Source organism: Manis pentadactyla, chromosome 11 (assembly GCF_030020395.1).
Source record: "Manis pentadactyla isolate mManPen7 chromosome 11, mManPen7.hap1, whole genome shotgun sequence".
Taxonomy (NCBI): Eukaryota; Metazoa; Chordata; class Mammalia; order Pholidota; family Manidae; genus Manis; species Manis pentadactyla.
The window spans coordinates 62227503-62249987 of NC_080029.1; the positions used below are offsets into that span (position 1 = coordinate 62227503).

The 22485-nt window shown below is 33.6% G+C and overlaps 1 protein-coding gene and 1 non-coding gene across 2 annotated transcripts in view; both read right to left on the reverse strand.

Annotated features, from left to right (window-relative positions):
- MIPOL1 (mirror-image polydactyly 1) overlaps window positions 1-22485 on the reverse strand; it is a 323728-nt gene that overhangs the window by 295789 nt on the left and 5454 nt on the right. The gene's annotated exons all lie outside the window — the stretch shown is intronic.
- Window positions 18387-18515, reverse strand: LOC118910333 (small nucleolar RNA SNORA11). Its single transcript, XR_005023914.1, has one exon. It is a non-coding gene; the product is annotated as a small nucleolar RNA SNORA11 (small nucleolar RNA).

Consider the following 22485-nt stretch of genomic DNA (forward strand, 5'->3'; position numbering starts at 1 on the left):
TATGGAAGATGGACAAAAAAAAGGAATTTGGGCTTAGAAATATTACACATCCAAGTAAATGCTTCCATCCACATGAAAAATTGATGTGAAAAAGTACAAGTATCTGCTGACAGATGAGAAAGAAGAACAGTCAAAATGCTAAGCATATTAAAATCCTTGTGAAGGGATATAGATACAACTAGTACATCTTACAGAAAAGATTCCCATTTTCCATTAGATGACTCAAGTCCTGGTGATATCAGGGTATTAGTATGTTTCTCCTTTTATATTAAAGATTTCATATTGTAAGACAGATAATGAAAAGATGATGAAGAAATCACATGGCAAGGAGATACTAATAAGGGACAGGTAGCAGACTGCGAATGAAAGAGCTAAGCTCATATGTAACTTGGTTCCTCCCTCCTAAGGAATGCATGATGCAGTTTTGACCTTAACCAGAAGTCTTTATAAACTATGATCAATGGAATTTAACTGTTTTACTTATTTTCCATTCTAAGTTCTATTGCATTTATGATACCTTTATATTATCATGTACTACAAAACAGTGCACATTAGATACATGGTACAAGGAAAGAATAGTTATATGACAAACTACTATAAATACACTAATGAGTTCATTAAGAATTATACAATTAGGTATCAGTATTTTAAACTGTTATACTACAACAACTGTATGTGATTCTATAGATGTGTAAGAGCATTTTAGTAGTATCTGGGGAATAACTGGATAGAGTTTAGGGATGGACTCATAACACATTATTACTTTTCCCATTTAACATAATGGAATAGAGGCTCTCCCATTATTAGAAAATTTACTGTTTAATACATTTTCACAATAGGATTATATTTACATAATAAAGATGCCTGTATTTATTAAACCCTAAGAAAAATCTCTGTGGTCACCTGTATTTTCTGGTCCATTTGCACATTTGTTTTATATCTACTCTATATCCTAAATTACATATCTATGAGTAATATTCTGTATCTGTCTATGTCTATTCCAAATGCTCTTTAAAATTTTTATATTATAAAGTTTTTCAGAACTTCAGAGCTAGAGGACCTCAAAATTCATTTAGTTACATTCCTTCCCACAAAGGAAGAAAACTAAGGTTTAGGAAGATAAAGCAACTTTCCCCAAAGTCAAAGGTACATTAGAACTCTGGACCATAAGTTTGGTATTCTTTTTTCTTTTAATTGAAGTATTGTTGATATACAATCTTATATTCATTTCAAGTAAACAACACAGTGGAAGTTTGGTATTCTTAGAACTGTATCAACTATTACCCAACATATAATATTCAACTAAAGCAGTGTTCAACAAACTTTTTCTAATAAGAGTTAGATAGTAAATGTTTTAGGCTTTATAGGTCATATGGTCTCTACTGCAACTATTCAGGTCTGCCACTACAACAAGAAAGTACCAATAAACAAAACATAAATAAATGGGCATGTTTGTATTCCAGTAAAGTTTTACTTACTAAAACAGGCAGCAGGCCAATTTTGTCCAATGAGCTACAGTGTGCCAACTCCTGATTGAAGACTTGACTTAGATACTAAAAACAGGTGGCTCAGTAAATACAGAAAAAAGGTAGGGTTTCCATACTATAATCCTCCTAGAAAAGTTCAACATCCTTGAGAAAATTAATCTGTTAACTCCTAAGACAGAGATACTTATTAAATGATTGTATTTATCAAATTACTATTCTTATTATTTTAAAGGGTCCTTATTTACTAATAATTTATCTGAAAATCAAGGAATCTCTGACTAAAAAAAGTTTCCCTTAAGGAAATATCTTGGAAGAAAAGATAAAGATTAGAATGGAATGTTAGAAGACAACCAAACATCATTCTATAAGTTTTAAGTGGCTAAATAAAGTTTGGTATATCCAGACTATATAGTTATAATAATGTTAACAGTGTATTCATGGACAGTATTTTCTGAGCGCCACTATATATTGCATAATATTACAATGTAAAACGTATTTAAAATACCATTCACTAAATAAAGTAGATCAATATGTAATGACACAAAAAGACAGCTATAATATACTGAAAAATGAAATATCAGAAATATTGGTATAGCATGACTATGTATTTTTAAACTAAAAATTATGCATGTATAGTGATATTTGAATGTGTCTGTTTAAGTTAATACATAGACATGGATCTGGTAAAATACATAGTACTTTTAACACTGGTTAACACATAAAAGAGAAATGAGATTGAGAGTAGGACAAAATGGAAAACGTTTAAGATATGACAAATCTGGGTAGCTCAATACAGATTTATTATTCTATATGCTTTTCTGGACACTTGATACATTTCCTAACACAAAACAAGATGCTATTAACAGTGGCACACAAATGTAAATGCATTATCAAAAATGATGATTATTAATCGTAAAAGATGAAGTGAAGTTTTCTCAGGTGCTTGAAGTTCTGTGGGGAAAAAAAAGTCTCCTGATATCTTCACCTCTATCCCCTAACCTACAAAAAATATCTGAGGCCTTCTTAGGGAAAATGGAATAAGGACAATACTGCTGAAGAAAGTAAGTAAAGAAAGAAGAAATTTAAAAGTCACACACTAAAACTGGTGGCATAACTACATTTACAGAGACAAGCTACTGGGTTCTCAGTTGCTTATATTAAGAAAAGGTATAATCTTGAATAAAAATATACAATTTAGTGAATTTGAGGACTTATAGTTGCTAGATCTGACAGGCTACCTATCAGTTTTTGCAAACAAGAACTTACCTACAATGTTCTGATAGTAAGTTTTCCATTACTTAAAATATGCTAAATCCTTCTACTTCATTAAGACAATGATCCAGCTTATACTATGTTCATATAATAGAAATAATCTCATGTAAAATATTGATAATTCTGTTTAATAAATGGACATGAGAATTTCTTAGTAACTTACCCTTTTATAAAAATTATGTTATCATATTTTTTTTCTAAATTACCATAATATTTTTCAGGATCATTTCACAAGAACCTGATTGACCATTAAGAGAAAAAAAGAACATAATGTTTAAGTAGAAGAACTAATGTTTAGTGGTAAAGTGGAATCTATTACACAAGCTCTACCTTAAGATTCTGTACAAGTCTTATACATACACATTTCACAATGTATATGCATATAAAATCATGCACATTTAAAAAAACCTTCAAGTTATTCAACTTACGTACAATTAATAGTCAGCCATACATCAATAACACTGGAAAATCAGAAATTTAATTTACAACATAATAAAGTTAAAAAAAGGCTTCTATCTTAAATAAAAAGTTATAATTTGAGTTATTTTTCAATAAAATAACAAACCAGGTAATTTGGACAAATCTTCCTGAAAATAACTACAACAAAATTATTGGATAAAATATAAATTAATAAAATAACCTATAATCTGAACATATAGTAAGAAATTTTAAGGCCAATAAATGGCTAAAATAAGAAATCAGAGGATAAATTCAAATGGATGCTGTGGTACACAACCCAGGCACCTTTTTGTACTGAGAATATAACTCCTCCAGCTGCTAGGAGTGTGGCTGCTGATGGCTGTCAACTAAGTCCTTTACCAGGACCAGCCTTCAGCCTTCAGAGGGAGAGCCCCCTCCCTCAGAGCAGCGTGCACTCAGTGTAGGGATCTACATAGAGACATTAAAGTCAACCCCCTGCCTCAAGATGAAACATCTCCAAACGGCCAGCTGAAGGATCAACTTGTTGTTTTGCACTTGACTGTAGTCCACACCTGCTTCTCTCAAGCCTTACAGATGTTCCTGACAGAATTCCTCCAACAAGCCTCTTACATACAAATCTTGAAGGAGTGAAGTCTGTTTCATGGGGAATCTAACTTATTAAAGAAGCTAAGCACAGCAGCTGGTCTAACCTAAGGATATTAAGTCAAACGTAATTAACTGAGCCACTGATTTTCCAGGCCTTCTGAGGATCTATCAAAGATAAATCCCAGAATGTGTCCATTGGTAGAATTTACAAGAACATTCCTCCAATACAGCTGGGATCCCAAAGGTACCAAAGAACTAAAGAGTGTAAAGACACCAAAGACACCAAAAGACACCAGGGACATTTCCAAGACATTGACCAAAGGAGGAAAAAGGAGTCCTCAAGAAATTTTCACCACAAACCAAGTATTTCAAAGTTTTTCAACTCAAATTCACATCAACTGGGTGTCCCAGAAAAGGTCAAACACTGAATTTAGTTTCAAATGGGCCCAGAATGTTAGGGCCCTTCGGCACTTTGCACAAGTAAAAGTAAATCTCTTGAGAAAGGAATCTTCACTGGGCATCCAAGAAGTCCCACAAAAACTTTTAAAATATATTAGTAGCATGCAGTCAAAAATACTCAAGCACACAAAGGAATAATGAGCTAAAATGGAGAATCGCCAGGAAAAATAAGAGAAACTGCACAAACAAGACACAAATATTTCAGCCTCTGATGTTATCAGACACAAAAATAAAACATTCACATTATCTTCAACAAAATAACAGGCTTGAAATATCTGCAGAGAACATGAAGCAATAAAAAGTATACTTACATATATGAAAATGAAATAAACTTTTATAAACAAAATGTAACAACTGGAATGTAAAATTTAATGTGCGGTAACTTCCGGTAATGGCAACAGAGTGAAGTGGTTGAATGAACCTTACTACAGATAATAATTATGAAATCAAGACATAACTAAGACAATGGAAAGCATCACAAAGTAGAAAAAAGTCAGACAAGATACTCTACTTGAAAAACTGAAACTCAAGAAATAAGAATTGTGAGTTTGTGGGGTTTTTGTCCAAGAAACTTCCCCAATTCCCACAATTATTTCAGCAGAACACTGATCACAGTTTTCTTGAGATGGCAGAGAACAGAGTTCAGGACCAGCAGGCCAGCTGGAAATATAAGGTTAAGAGTCTGGATACAAGAGAATCAGAGAGCCAGTAAGAACAAAAATCTGAGTATAAACTCTGCCCAAATCGCTAGTGGAATGTAAAGTTGAGCATGCTCAGGGGGAGACCCAGAATGTCCACCAAAAAAACCGATCTACTCTCGAAAGACAGAACTGAACCAGATGAGATCTACCATTTTGCTGCTTTAGTAACTGACTGTATTCCTCAAACAATAGGAAGCAAGCACAGTAGAGCGCTGAGGGCTGAGGTATCAGAGGACAGGGCTCAAGATATGGCAGAGCAGTTGAAAATTAAGGGAAAGATCCCCCCAAACAAGAAAAATACAAAAAATACAGGCCCCAAAATCTGATTATAAATGCTACCTAAATCCTTGGTGACCACCAAACTATATAAGCACACCAGAGAATGAGGCGAAAAAAAAAAAAAAGCAATACTTAAAGATTAAGAACTAAGCACAGATAGGAACTGTTGGAAAGATATGTTGGAAAGTCAGTCTGTAATTTGATTTTTAAACAAGTTAACTTCCTCCTTGGAAAAACAGCAAGATTTAAAAGAATAAAACAGAAAAATTTTAGACACACAAAGAAACTATATGCAGGGCATACAAAAACTATCCACAGATCTAGGAAGCTCAAAAGATACAAGCAAAAAAACAGGAAAACTACATGATGGCACATGAAAATCAAATTTTCTAAAATGAATGTGAGAGACAAAATATTAAAACCAGAGAATAAAGGACATGTTACATACAGAGGAACACAGATAAAGATGACAAGAGATTTCTTGCCAAAAACAATACAAAGGAGAAGACAGTGGAGCAACATCCTTAAAATGTCTGAAAAACATCCTCTGTTCATCAGAGTACCAGACGTCTTACTTAACCAGATCTGTAGATAATACAATTATCCCTGTAGAAAATGACAGGAAATCAAACACACAAACTCAGAACTAACATGTGAATTTCACAAGGTTGCAGAATACAGGGCCAACACACATATTTCTGTATACAGGCAATGAACAATTAAGAGGAAATTAAATGAACAATACCATTTACAGCTTTTATAAAAGTAGGTAATAGAGGATCTGTATGCTGAAAACAAATAGTGATGAAATAAATCAAACTCTAATAAATGGAGAGGCATAGTATGTGTATGAAGGAAGACTCAACATCTCAACATAGTAAAGATGTCAATTCTTCCCCAAAGTAATTAATATATTTAATGCAATATCAATCAGAATCACAACAGGGTATATTACATAGACAAAGTGATTCTAAAATTAAATGAAAATTCAAAGGAATGAGAATTGCTAAAACAATTCTGAAAATGAACAAAGTTGGAGAAAGTACACTATCAAACTTTAAAATTTACTATAAAGCTACAGTAGTAATGACAGCATGGCACTGGCAAAGGGAAAGATGCCTAAGTCAAAGGAACAAATTAGAGAATCCAAAAATAAAATAAACCCAAACAAATATGACCATTTGATCTCTATCTACCAAAGATGTAAAAACAATTCAATGAAAAAGCTACTTTTTCAACAAATACCGTTGGAACACCCACATGTAAAAAAAAATTTAACCATGAACTAAACTTCATGCTATATGTGAAAATTAATTAAAATGCATCATAGATCTAAATGAAAGCAGTAAATCCATAAAATTTTTAGAAGAAACATAAAATACTTACTCATATACCATCAATGTACAATTGCCATTTGAAACTAGGCAAAAAACTAAGAAAATGTGGATAAGATTTATACAGGAAAATCTATAAATTCTGATAAAAAAATCAAAGATCTAAATAAATGGAGAAATATTACATGTACATGGAAAGGAAGACTCAATATTGTCAAGATATCAGTTCCTCCTAACTTAATCTATAGTTTCAATACCATCCCAATCAAAATGCAAGCAAGTTGTTTTAGATATTGATGAAACTGATTCTAAAATTTATATGGAAAGACAAAAGATGGAGAATAGTGAACACAATATGAAGGAGGAGAACAAAGAAGATTAAAATCATCCAACTTCAAATTTGATTCAAGAAAATGTGGTATTAGTAAAAGATGAGACAAACAGATCAGTGGAACACAATAGGGAGCCCAGAAATAAATCCACACAAACAGATTCTTTTGACAAAGGAGCAAGGGAATTCCATGGAGAAAAGGATACTCTTCATCAGATGGTGCTGCAACAAGTGGACATCCACGTGCAAAAAATAAATCTAGGCACAGACTGTGGACCTTTCACAAAAATTAAGTTAAAATTGATCACAGACCTAAACATAAAACACAGTGATAAAACTAGAATATTTCATAAGTGAAAATCTAGGTACCTTTAGAGATGAAGCTTTAGATATATTAAAAGCACAATTCATGAAAGAAAACCTTGGGAAGTTGGACTTCATTGAAATTAAAACTATGCTCTGTGAAAGATACTGTTAAGAGAATGAAATAGTAAGCCACAAACTGGGAGGAAATATTTTCAAAACACACATCTGACAAAGGATTGGTATCCAAAAATATGCAAAGAACTCTTAAATCTCAACAATAAAAAAGCAAATAATCCTATTTAAATGGGTAAAAGAGACGATCACACACCTCTCCAAGAAGACATAAAGATGGCAAATAAGTATATGAACAAATGCTGAACATCCTATGTCATTAGGTAATTGCAAATTATAATAAGATATTACTACACACTGTTAGAATGGCTAAAACCCAAAACAGTGACAAGACCAAATGCTGACAAGAATGTGCAGTAATAAGAACTCTCATTCACTACTAGGGTAAAAGTAATGGTATAGCCACTTTGGAAGAGAGTTTGGAAATTTCTTATAAAACTAAATACAGTCTTAGAACACCATACAGCAATCACACTCCTTGGTATTTACCCAAGTGAGCTGAAAATATATCTCCACACAAACACCTATAATCAAGTGTTTATATAGCAGCTTTATTCTAATTGCCAAAACTGGCAGCAACCAAGATGTCCTTTAGTAAGTGAATCGATAAATCAACAGTAGTACATCCACACAATGGAATGTTTTTCAGCAATAAAAAAGACATGATCTATCAATCCAGGAAAAGACACGGAGGAATCTTAAATTTACTAAGCATTTTACTAAGTGAGAGAAGACAATATGAAAAGGTTAAATACTGTAGGATTCCAACCATAATGACATTCTGGAAAACAAAAAACTATGGTGACAGTAAAAATATCAGTGACTGCCAGAGGTTGGGGGGGGGAGGGGAGAAAGTGGGACAGGATGAATGAGTTCAGGGGATTTTTAGGGTAGTGAAACTATTCTGTATGATTGTAATGGTAGATACGTGTCATTATACATTTTCCAAAACCCATAGAATTAACAATAAAAAGAGTAAACCCTAATATAAGCTATGGAATTTTCAGTTAATAATGATGTATCAATATTGGCACATCAATTATAACAAATATACCACACTATGCAAGATGTTAATAAAAGGAGAAACTGGGGATGAGGAAGGGTTGGGGTGATGAGAGGGTATATGAGACCTCTATAACTTCCAATCAACTCTTCTATTAAACCTAAAACTTCTCAAGAAAATAAAACTGTTACTATTTAAAGGGCCACAGACCTAAATGAAAGCCAGCATTTCTATAAATTTTTTACATGAAAATCTGCATTAGGTAAAGAATTCTTAGAAATGACACCAAAAGTGTGATCCATAAAGGAAAAGAATGATAAACTGGACAGTATCAAAATTTAAAACTTTTGCCACAAAAAGAACCTCAGTAAATTCAAAAAGACTGAAATTGTACCAACAGGCTTCTCAGATCACAAAGGTATGAAACTAGAAATAAATTACTCAAAGAAAATGAAAAGCACACAAACACATGGAGGCTTAATAACATGCTCCTAAATAATCAATGGATCAATGACCAAATAAAAACAGAGATCAAGCAATATATGGAGACAAATGACAATAATAATATAACACTGCAAAATCTATGGGATGCAATGAAGGCCATGCTAAGAGGGAAATAAATTGCAACACAGGCCTACCTCAGGAAAGAAGAACAATCCCAAATGAACAGTCTAAACTCACAATTAATGAAACTAGAAAAGGAAGAACAAATGAGGCCCAAAGTCAGTAGAAGGAGGGACATAATAAAGATTAAAGCAGAAATAAATAAAATTGAGAAGAATAAAACCATAGAAAGAATCAATGAAAGCAGGAGCTGGTTCTTCGAGAAAATTAACAAAATAGATAAACCCCTAGCCAGACTTACCAAGAAAAAAAGAGAGTGTACACACACAAACAGAATAAGAAATGAGAGAGGAAAAATCACTACGGACACTGCAGAAATACAAAGAATTATGAGAGAATACTATGAAAAATTATATGCTAACAAACTGGATAACCTAGAAGAAATGGACAGCTTTCTAGAAAAATACAACCTTTCAAGACGGACCAAGGAAGAAGCAGAAAATATGAACAGACCAATTACCAGCAACGAAATTGAACTGGTAATCAAAAAACTACCTAAGAACAAAACTCCTGGACCAGATGGCTTAACTGCTGAATTTTATCAAACCTTTAATGAAGACCTAATGCCCATCCTCCTTAAAGTTTCCAAAGAGTAGAAGAAGAGGGAATACTTCCAAACTCATTCTATGAGGCCAGCATTGCTCTAATACCAAACCAGGCAAAGACACCACAAAAAAAGAAAATTACAGGACCAACATCCCTCATGAACATAGATGCAAAAATACTCAACAAAATATTAGCAAACTGAATTCAAAAATACATCAAATACATCATCCATCATGATCAAGTGGGATTCATCCCAGGGATACAAGGATGGTACAACATTCAAAAATCCATGATCATCAACAAAAAGGACAAAAACCACATGATCATCTCCATAGATGCTGAAAAAGCATTTGACAAAATTCAACATCCATTCATAATAAAAACTCTCAATAAAATGGGTAGAGAGGGCAAGTACCTCAACAAAATAAAGGTCATATATGACACACCCACAGCCAACATTATACTTAACAGTCCCTTAAATGAACAAGTGGGACTCTATCAAGCTGAAAAGCTTCTGTACAGCAAAGGACACTATCAGTAGAACAAAATGACATCCTACAGTATGGGAGAATATATTCATAAATGACTTATATGATAAGGGATTGACATCCAAATTATATAAAGAGCTCATGCACCTCAACAAACAAAAAGCAAATAAGCCAATTAAAAAATGGTTAGCGAATATGAACAGACACTTCTCCAAAGAAGAAATCCAGATGGCCAACAGGCACACAAAAAGATGCTCCACATCGCTTATCATCAGAGAAATTGAAATTAAAACCACAATGAGATATCACCTCACACCAGTAAGTATGGCTACCATCCAAAAGACAAACAACAACAAATGTTGGCGAGGATGTAAGGAAAGGAGAACCTTCCTACACTGCTGGTGGGAATGTAAATTAGTTCAACCATTGTGGAAAGCAGTTTGGAGGTTCCTCAAAAAACTAAAAATAGAAATACCATTTGACCCAGGAATTCCACTCCTAGGAATTTACCCTAAGAATGCAGCAGCCCAGTTTGAAAAAGACATATGCACCCCTATGTTTATCACAGCACTAATTACAATAGCCAAGATATGGAAGAAACCTAAGAGTCCATCAGTAGATGAATGGATAAAGAAGATGTGGTACATATACACAATGGGATACTATTCATCCATAAAAAAAGAAATCCCGCCATTTGCAACAACATGGGTGGACCTACAGGGTATTATGTCAAGTGAAATAAGCCAGGCGGAGAAAGACAAGTACCAAATGATTTCACTCATCTGTGGAGTATAAGAACAAAGAAAAAACTGAAGGAACAAAACAGCAGCAGAATCACAGAACCCAAGAATGGACTAACGGTTACCAAAGGGAAAGGGATTGGGGAGGATGGGTGGGAAGGGAGGGATAAGGGGGAAGAAGGGATATTACGATTAGCACACATAATGTAGTGGGGTGGGGGATACGGGGAAGGCAGTATAACACAGAGAAGACAAGTAGTGATTCTACAGCATCTTACTACGCTGATGGACAGTGACTGTAATGGGGTATGTGGTGGGGACTTGATAATAGGGGGAGTCTAGTAACCATAATGTTGCTATTGTAATTGTACATTAATAATATCGAAAAAATTTTTTTTAACTTTTGGTCTGCCAAAGAACCACCAAGATTATTAAAAGACAAGTAACAGATTGGGGAAATACATGTGTAATTACGTATCTTTCAGAGGACTTATATGCAGAATATATGAAGAACTGTCAAAGTTCAACAATACAAAAATGGACAAAAGAATAGACACTTGTATAAAGAGGATAGGGGTGGCAAATAAGAATTGGAAGTAGTTTAACATAGCGACTAGAGAAACACTAATTAAAACCATGATGAGATACTACTATACATACTTCAAAGACTGAAATAAAAAAATACTGACAATACCAAGCACTAATGAGGATAAAAAACAACTAGAATTCTCATACATTACTGGTGGAAATGCAAGATTGGACAGCCACTCTGGGAAATAATCTGGTAGTTTCTTATAAAATTAAACAAACACTTATCATCTGACCTAGCAAATTCACTACTGGGTATTTCCCCTAAAAAAGAAAAATATATCCACACAAAAATCGATAGCCCAACACTCAAAACAATTCTATTATCTTTCAACATGTGAATGGTAAACTAACTGTTGTACCTACATACAGTGTAAAAAAGAACAAATTTGATGCACACAGAATCTTGGATAAACTTCAAAGACATTGAGTTGAGAGAAAGAAGCCAGCTTTAAAAAACTGCATACTTACGATTCCATTTATATAACTTTCTTGGGATGACATAACTACAGTGATGGACAAAAGATCAGAGCTTGCCAAGCAGAGTGGATGGAAGGAAAATGTGATTATAAAGGATAGACCAGGGTGTTTTCTGAGGTGATAGAATGCTCTGTAGTTTGATTGCAATGGTGGTTACATGTGTTAAAATTTATAGGACTAGAAGCTGAAATTCATAGCAGCATTATTCACAAAGGCCAAAAGATGGAAACAACCCTCTTTCCATCAAGAGATGGATGGATAAATAAAATGCAATATGTAAATACAATGGAGCACTATGGAGTCTTAAAAAGTAATGATATTACAAGACATGCTACAACATAGATAAACCTTGAAAATATTATGCAAGTGAAAAAAGTCAGACACAAAAAGACAAATACTGTATGATTCCATTTATATGAGGTGCCCACAATAGTCAAACTGATAAAGAAAGGAAGTAGAACAGTTATTATCAGGGACTTGAGGGAAGGAAGAATACAGAGTTACTGTTTAATAGGTACAAAGGTTCTGGGAATTAAAAAGTTACAGAAATGGATAATGGTAATGGTGCACAACAATGTGAATGTAGTAAATGTCACTAAACTGTGTACTTAAAAATGGCTGGAATGATAAAATTTTATGTTATATATACACTTTACCACAATATGAAAACTTCAAAGGGATATACATCAAATGAAAAGGAAGTCAGAGTAGATTTTTAAAAATCCATTTACATGTTTACAATAGACTCAGCTAAAATGAAAAAGATTAGAAAAGTCCAAAAAAAAAATATGTAGAAAGATACACTATGCAAATATTAAGCAAAAGACCTTAAGTTATATGAATATGAAGCAAAACAGAGTTTAGGCAGAAAAAGGGTCACTTCATAATGATAAAAGTTTCAATTTACAAGGAAAATACAAAAATGCTAAATGTACACAAGCCTAATAGTCACTATATATGTAAAGTAGAAACTAAAACAACTGTGAGGAGAAAGTGGATAAAATCTACAATGATGTAACAGAAAAAACAACTTTGTTAAGATTACAGATTTATACAATGCCATTAACAAGCTAGAACTAACAAATCTGAACATAAATTAAGGCTCTACCCAACATCCAGACTACATACTGTTGTAAAGCACATGCAATTTTACAAAACTGACCACACTCTGGGACACAAAGCAAGTAGAATAACATTTCAAAGAATTAAAACTTGATAAGAGCATCTTCTCTAAGCACAATGTGAAGTTAAAAATCAGTAATGAAAAGAAAATCATGTGTTCAGAAATTAAAATTTTCATATATTCAGAAATTAATAAAGTTTCCATGTTTAGAAATTAAGAAATAAGTCAATGAAAAAATCATGATTATACTTAAAAAACTATTTTGAACTATACAATAACAAATTCCATAAAGAAAAACTTGTGAGACACAGCTAAAGTACTACTCAGAGGCAAATTTATGTTCTTTAATACATGTATTAGGAAAGGAGACTGGAAATTAATGAGGCAAGCATCCTTCATAAGAAATCAAAACTAAAGCAATGTAAGCCCAAAGAGATGAGGAAAAAATTCAGAGCAGAAATTAATTAAATAAGAGTACACATACCACTGAGGATTCACAAAGCCATAAGTTAATTCTTTGATGAAGTCTATGACAAATGCTGGGAAAACTGATAAATAAGTAAAGAAATACACAAACAGCATCAAGAATAATAGTAAGAGAATATTATTAACACTGTTTTGGCAGTATATTTGAAAATTTAGATGCAATGGACAAAATTCCCTCCAAAAAATAACTTAACAAAACTGACTTAATAGATACAGAAAACTTGAATAATCCTATAATTTTCAGAGAAATTAACCTGGATTGGAAAATATTCCTGGGAAGCAGCATATTCCAGAAATTATTATTATTCCAACCTTACTTTAAAATTTCCAGAGAGTTAAAGACAGTAAAATCTTTATGAGAATAGCAAAAATTTTGACACCGAACCCATGTAAGAATAGTATAAGAAAAGAGGTGAATCTCGTTTATGTAAAAAATCATAAAAAGAATATTAGCTAGGAGAAACCAGCAATACAGGAAAAGCAAAAATGTATTGTGACTAAGTTGTGTTTATTCCATTAAAAATTTATTCAATATTTGAAAAAAATTAATACATTCATTATACTAATATTAAAGAAAAAAATCAGATCGGCAAAAACCTAGAGATGAAACATCTGATAAAATTCAACATGCATTTCTTTAGAAAAACTCTTTGCATTCTAAAAACATAATAATCTGATAAAATGTCTGAAACAACCACCAAAAAAATTCTCTTAAGAATGGTGAGACATTAAAACCTGTCCTCTTGATCCTGGAACAGATGAAGAACCTTGGCTATTTAAACTTCCTTCAAAATTCATACTTAAAGTCCTTGCCATTACAACAATGCAAAAAACTCTTAGGGAGAAAACTTGTGAGACACAGAATGCAACTTTATTAACAGATATAAATGAAGTCATGCCAGCTAGGGTTCAGGGTCAGAGTGAGTGAGTAAAGCAATCTATGAGGGCCACTAAAATATCACTGGAATAAATTAGAAGTAATGATCCCAGTTAACTCAAGTTTCCATACGTCTCTACCTAACTGAAAATTTTAAAGCATTCCTCAACAATATATACTATATATCCAGTTGCACTAAGTTAAAATTCAGAAAATAATCCATGGCACTTTTCTGGTGACATATAATTTTGAAATATAAATATGTTTCACAAGAAACTGTTGGTTAACAAATGAAAACAACAGCTACAGTAACCTGAAAAATGTTTTGAAAAATCTTTCTCAGAAATGTTTTCTTCAACTAGTTAGAGAAAATTAATATTTTAATGTGTTACTATAATAAATTTAAGATAATAAAATCAGTGTCTCACTTCCCTCACTATAAATGTTTGACCAATATTTACAGGTTAATAAAATCTTGTTTTGAAGATAAGGCTCTAACAGGTTAACTGACCAGGTTATAAGTCACAACTAGTAAGTAGCAAAGCTACTTAACTCATTTATTTATTCAGCAAACATTTATTGTTCTAGGCCCTAGATTCTGACACCTAGTGCTGAGCTCTTTTCATGAAAGTAGAAAAATTCTATTAATACTTTCTATTTAGATGTCCTCTAAATAATGTTAAAACAAGCACATAAAGCTATAGTAAGACAGTAATATTATGAGAGAAACATTTAAAAATTACTAAGCACTTAGGTATATTCTTTATCTTTAAAATAACTGTCATTCAGGACATTCGGCATTTTCAAGAAAAAATTTCCTGGAGAGCTATTTCTTAGTTGTAAGCATCAAAATTTGAAGTTTGTACATTTGTTATCACACTGTTAAACAGAAGTGCCTCTTCCATAAAACTCAGTGAATCCCAAGCATTTTCTACCCTATAAACTAATGCAAAATCTAGTTTTTTTCCCACACATTTCACTCACACTTAGTTTGTTGGTAATTATTTTAGCAATTTACTTTTTACTGAGTTTTGCAAACTTTCACCTTAGTTCTCATAGGAAGAATATTTTTAATAATGTATTCCCATTAGCTTACCTAGATTTAAATTTTATGATTATGATCACAGATACAACCGGTGTAAACAGGTTTGGGGACAAACACAAGTGACTCTTGGTAAATCAATGGAACTAGCCGGAAGAGAAGCTTCTACCGGAGGTCAATGTACCAGTCAGAGCATGAAGCATACCACAGGCACCAGTCAGTATGTTTTACCAGAACTTCAGTCATTCTGGAAAACTGTTAAGTGAAAACCCTTTGAGATAATTTCAATGGTATACTGAAAATCCTTCATCTTTTTGGCTATTAGGACACTGACAAAGTGAAATGACTAACTACAGAAACTCAGCAACTGTACCAAAATTCAACTGTATGCATTCCCCATAGATGACTGGTAAACAACATTTTTATATATAAAGGATAAAATTATATTTTACCTTTAGTTATACAACAAATAAACCAATTATTTAATTGTATTAATACACGGGTTAAGTTTAACCTTAGTATTAACTTTAGCATTATCTCATCAGATATATGCCCTTGTTTGCTATAGAGCAATAACTAGTATACAACACCATCTAGTGGAGAAGTAGACAAACATTAAATTAAAATTTAAATGAATGTTAATTAGTCCACTACTCTGTGATGTTCCTATGAATTCATATGAATACGGTTAACATTGATTAACTTTTAGTAATGCCTAAGAATTTAATACTACACTAATACGTATCTCTAGTGCCTTCTGAACACAGTACCTAGCAGAAGGATATATATATATTTTAGATGAATAATCCAATGTAGAGTTTTGAAGGGATTATTGGCTTATTCTGTAAACTAACATTTCAACCTTATAACTTATTTATTGGTTAGGGTGCTTATTTTATCAAATCAAAATATTTAAATTTTTTCTTCCTTTTAGATGCCAAGAGAAGCTAAAAATTTGAAACAATGTACTTACTGTGATAAACTTTTCAAATTATTTTTCAGACCTTCAGCCTGATCTGAGTGGAGGGGGTAAGGACATCAACAGTTGGAAGAAAGGGAATCCACTGGCTAAAACAAGAATCATATCCCACAGGTAACCTAACACTGTTTTCTGCCATCCTTGGTCACTATCAGATACTCACAGATACTGGTTTTATCAAAATTACTATCTTACCTAGATCCCAGAAATAAATGTTTAATTCTATTTACACGAACAAGAAAAAGGAATAAAACTCTTTCCTTCTCAGTGAAGAAAAGGTTTAGAGATTTTTTTTCCTAAGTTTTATTCAGACATCAGGAAGTTTTATGATAATGAATTAAAAAAATTTCTGGCTTTCTCCCCCAACATCAACCTAGAAAAACTAGAAAAGTGAGAGGGAATTGTGGACCTGAGGAACCATCTGAGAACATCGAGAAATTCATGTGTCAGCCATCCTGAAAAAGGATGGGAGTGAGGAGGACTGTAACAAAAATGTCTTAGACTTAAAGACTTATAAACAACAGAAATTTCTCACCATTTCTAGACACTGTATGTATATACTGTCTTTTATCAGACATTAGTGATGCTGAAAAGAAGACTGAGAGAAAAACTGCATGGCTCTCACCTCCCCCTGTTGCATTAGAACAAGCCTTCTATTCCACCAACACAGAAATCAGAAGCAATACCCCAAGCTACGAGTGCCATGGGGTGATGTCAGGGCAGGGCAAAGTCCTACTGTGCAATGAAATTGGATGAGATCTGCCTTAGTACAATTGGGCTGCTGTAACAAAAATACCAGCGACTGGATGGCTCATAAGCAACAGAAATTTATTTCTCACAGTTCTAGGGGCTGGAAGTCTGAGATCAGGATGCCAGCATGGTTGAGTTCTGTTGAGAGTCATCTACTGAGTTGTAAAACACCAACTTCTCACTGTATACTCACATGGCAGAGAGCAAGAGTTCGGGAAGCAAGCTCTCTCGGGACTCTTATAAGTATACTAATCCCATTTATGAAGGCAGAGCCCTCATAACCTTATAGAATCCGAATTATCTTTAAAATCTCCATCTCTCATGCCATCACATTGAGGGGGAAGGGTTTCAACATATGAATTTGGGAAGCAACACAAACATTCAGTTCATAACATAATCTAGCCATCATTTACTTTTCTACCTTCTCCCCGTCTGAAATCCAGACTGGTTGAATCATAGCCATAGCAGCTTCTGCTGCTGAATATGCAGGAAAACTGTATTTCCTCACCTTCACATTGGGTTATGTGACTGAGCTGTAGCCAAAGCAGGATAGGCCAAAGTGATATAAGCCAATTTCAGAACTCACCCTACAGGCACTCTCGGAGAATTCCTAGCCCCCTCTTCTCCTCCTGCAACAACTGTGAAAACCACATTTGAGATGGTGGCATCACAAGACAGAAGGAACCTTGATCTCTGAGACAAGCTCTGTACAGGTGAGAAATAAATGTGTTGTATTCAGTTAAAAACAGGGGTTATCAGTGCAACATCGCCTCTCTTATTCTAATACACAAGTTAGAGACTGTGACTCCCCTACCTCCAATTCTGGCCAGAGGAGCTCCCTAGTGCAGCAACAACGCATATCAACACTGATTCCACATTCCTGAGACTTCAAAGTTCATCACAGCCCGTCTTTCGAAAACACACACATACACGTGCACATGATCAATCTCTCTCTGTCTCTCTCTCTCTCACACACACACACTCACTCTCACACATTTCATGTTTTTAGACCTTGGACATGTCTTTGTTCAGCTCCATTACCATTTCCAAACCCATGGGGAGAGATGACAGACAGTGACTGTACTGGTTGGATGAAATAATTAACTGTACTGAATCAATAAGTTCAAAGAACCAAATACATGAATGTCCTATAAAATAGTAATTGATCACCTCCTTGGAGAAATGCAACATTTGAAATGAATAGTAGCCTGCCTCTAGAAGCAGGAAAAGGCAAGAAAAGAGAGCCTTCTTTAGAGACTCTACAAAGGAGCATAGTCCTGACATCATTTTACACTTTTTAAATTTAATTTTCTTCTTCCCTTTTTTTTTTTTTGCTTGTAGGGTATTTGTTCAGGAAAGGCCACAAGATTTGTGCCCATTGCCACAAAAAACCCAGATTCCTGTTGGGTGTGTTGTAAACAGAGGAGCCATTTCTTCAGACTCCCTGCTCTGAGCACACCCCAACAGATAACATTTTAGTCCAGTGAGAACCAGTTCAGATTTCTAACATCTAGAACTGTAAGATAATAAATTTATATTGTTTTAAGCCACTACATTTGTGGTGATCTGTTACAGCTGTTACAGCAGCAATAGGAAACTAACACATATATCTGTATTCTAGCTATCACACCACTTAGTATGTTCAGAGACATTTTCAGCCTCTTACAGAACAAATTTAAAATAAAGAAGGATCACAGTCATGAATCAACTAGAGGCTGAATTCTTGATGATCAGGAGCCCTTTGACGATCTCCACTCTCTCTGGAAGGGTTCTTTTTCATACCACCTGAAAGTAGCCCTAACCAAGCACAGTCCTAAGCTGAAGGGTACAACACTTTTCTAAACAGAGTTCCCTTTAACTCAGTCACTTTCTATAACTATTTCAGGGTTGACTACTGTAGAATCATAAAATGAGTAAATCGGGATACAGGTGCTGCCATTTATAACTCTGTAGCCTTTGGCAAATTGCTTATGTTTTCTGCTGTAGGGAATCGAGGAAATAAGGGGAGGTCACTAAAATTTTAGATTTCACAAACTAGTAAAATTTTCAAGGCAAAAACTGTTGCTAGGCTTTTATTTCATAAAATAAGACTTAAAAAACTGAAGCAACTACCTTCTATAATCATAAAGAACATGTTAGTAGAACATACCTTCAAAAAAGACAAGCCTTTAAACTGAATAAATTCAACTTTGTAAAAAAGCCAAGAAGATCTGAGAAGACTGTGATAGAACCAGTGTAGTTTATAAATCTCCCCCAATACCGCCATAAAAACAGAGAGCAACCAGGATAGCAAGATCAAACACATTAACAAAACATCTACCACAAAACTAGAAACACCAAACTACACCACCACCAACTCTACGACCTGCATGACATCCAGCATCTGTGCAGGAAGGAGAGGGAAACCAGGAGCAAAGTGGTATCTGAGAGCCACAAGAATCCCTATGACGCAGCAGGTGTGGGTCCTCACTGCAGCCTGAGGTGAAGGCCCTGGAGTAGTTAAGACCTTACGAATTCTCAAAACGTAGGACAAAGCTTCTTGCACTCTAAGGAGAAACTATAAACACAGTCTAAATTTGGTAGGGAAAACAAGTATGGGCAAAGTAAAGACCAGTACAAGCTGGGGAAGGGAGGGTGGTACAGCCAGATCTTAGAAAGTACCAGCCATTCTTTAAAACCCCCAAAATAACAAGAAACATTTTTTAAAATACTTACTTACTTTTAAATCTTTTGACAATTCATTTGGAAGATATCAAAGGGCTTAAAAATAATTATATTCTTTAAAACAAATACACTAGTTACAATCAACTATAATCATTAGAAGTCAAAGCTGATACACTATTAATATCAAATGAGGCTGAATCCTTGATTTGGTAAAATTCACTTATAATAGAAAAAAATTAGAGATACAAATTCTAGGCACTGCCCAAATGACCACACCCTGTAAAAAAACAGTCCAGAATACACTAAAACAAAAGAAGGAAAAAAAATCACCTCTTACATTCACCACCAAAATATAAAACACTCTTAAAATCTTAGTGTGTTTCCTGTCCATTTTGTTTTACATATGTATGTTAGTCAATGTCTACATATACTTGATTTTTTCCACAATATTATAAACATTTTTCTTCAAATCAGAAAGAAACATTTTCTTCAGGTTGTTTAATATTCCATTGGATGGCAGTATCACAATTTTCTATTATGAATAGCACGGAAAGGAATCTTTGTGGCAAATTTTAAAAACCTCATTACTGTTAAATGTGGCAATGTTAAAGAGTAAATTTTTATGCACTATTAAGCAAATAATATAACCCTTTTTCAAAAAGTAATTCCTAACATTAACATATATTTTTTAAACTATTCTAAAACCTTTAGTCAAGAAAGTAACTTCTTTAATCCTTAAAGCATATTTACATGTAGACTAAACATGAGTTTTCAAAACCAGTTTGTTATCATGTGAACAAAATACTTAAAATAAGATTTTAATTCTAAAATGACTAAGAAACAAAAATACAGGCATTTTAAAGATTTGTATGCATATTTTAATTAAACAGATAAGAAAATGAATCACATGTATGAAACAGACCATAGAAATTAAGCTGCTGAAATCCTAAACCTAGGTTTTTTCCAGTAAAGAATCACAAAGAGACACAGACAGTAAGTTTTTGTATATGAACTTCTTAAATTATAGTTCACTTACCGAAACGAATTAGAATAACCTTGCCCACTGCGCCAGCTCATGCCTCAGAATAAAATGTTCTACTTTTGGAATATCATAAGCTGTATCACACAATATCTACTGCTCCCATGCTGGTAATAAGCTGTTTGACATAAAGTAAGGAAATGGCTTCAATTTACATTAAATTTAAAAGATAAAAAACATATTAAAGTACTAATTAGTTTCAAGACATGCTGCTTAAAGAAGAGGTCTGTCATATTTCAGAAATACTTCATTAAAATAATGAATTTAAATTTTTATATTTCTTTTAGGTTATATGTATGATTGAGACATCATGCAAAACAGCTCAACACCTAAATGTAAATAGTACCTGTAAAAAAAACTACCAAATACCATCCAAGAAGTAGAGTAAATAAAGGAAATTTTTTTTCTAATTATGTGATGAATACTTACATTCTTGTACGTTAACATGAAATTGTATGATCTTAGGTCACACTTTAAAAAACATTACCTCCTAAAATCAAAATATTATTTAAATTAAATAAATGCCCAAGTATAAAACATGACACGAAATGCACACTATAGGGGAAGAAAAACTTTTCCTAAATCCTCTTAGGATCCCTGGGTGGGCCTGAATATTAAAATGACAGAGAGAGATTAACAGGAGAAAAGAGGGCAAATTTATTTAATGTAAGTTTTACGTGACATAGGAGCCTTTACAGGATGAAATGAAGACCCAAAGAAAGAGTTAAGCCTGAGCATTTTTATATTAGGTATGATGAAGAGTGGAAAGTATAGAAAAATGTGATAGGACAAAAGGATATGAGCCAAGGGTAATAAACTGGGGGAACAAGCAAGGCCCATTTGTTTGGATTCCTCTTGGTTCCCCTCCACCTTTGGAGTTAAAGATGTTCACTTCCTCCAGTTATATAGAGGTCGCCTCTCATGTAAGGGTCTCATGACCTACTTCAGGAGAAAAGGGGGAGGGGAGGTCAGGGAGTCCTTCTTCCACCTGCCATTTCTCAAAATCCTTCAGCTTAAAATTTTCAATATGCCAAGGTGCCAGATTTTGGGATAGTGTGTTCTGAACCCCATCAACACAAAATAAAAGTATCCTACAAATTACCCTTTCCCAACTATATTTTAGGATAATAGAGCACAGTGAAAAAAACATGCAAATACTAATCAAAAGAAAAGAGGAGTCATTCTCTTAAAAATCAGACAAAGTAAAGCAAGAAATATTACCAAGACTATGTACATTAAAGGATTTATTTCACTAACAAGAATAAACATGTAAACACTTAACAGAGCATCAAAATAAATGAGGTAAAACTGACAGTAAAACTGACAAAGAGAGCAACAGACAAATCCATAATTACAGTTGGAAACTTCATCACACCTCTCCTGATAACCAGAATAAGTACTCAGAAAATCAGCAAGAATACAGAAGACTCAGTATTGTCAACCAACTTGACCTACATGACATGTACAGAAAACTCCACCCAACCTGGCTGAATACACACAATCTTTTCATTGCACATGTCACATTTACCAAAAATGACCCTATTCTGATCCATTTAAAAAAAAAAAACACCTGCACACATTCATAAGAATTGGAATCATATAAATTAAGTTATCTTACCACAAAGAAATAAACTAGAAATCGTAACAATAAAACTCAAAAATTGCCAACACTTCTAAATAACCCATAGTTCAAAAAACTGAGTTAGGGGAAATTTTTAAACATTTTAAA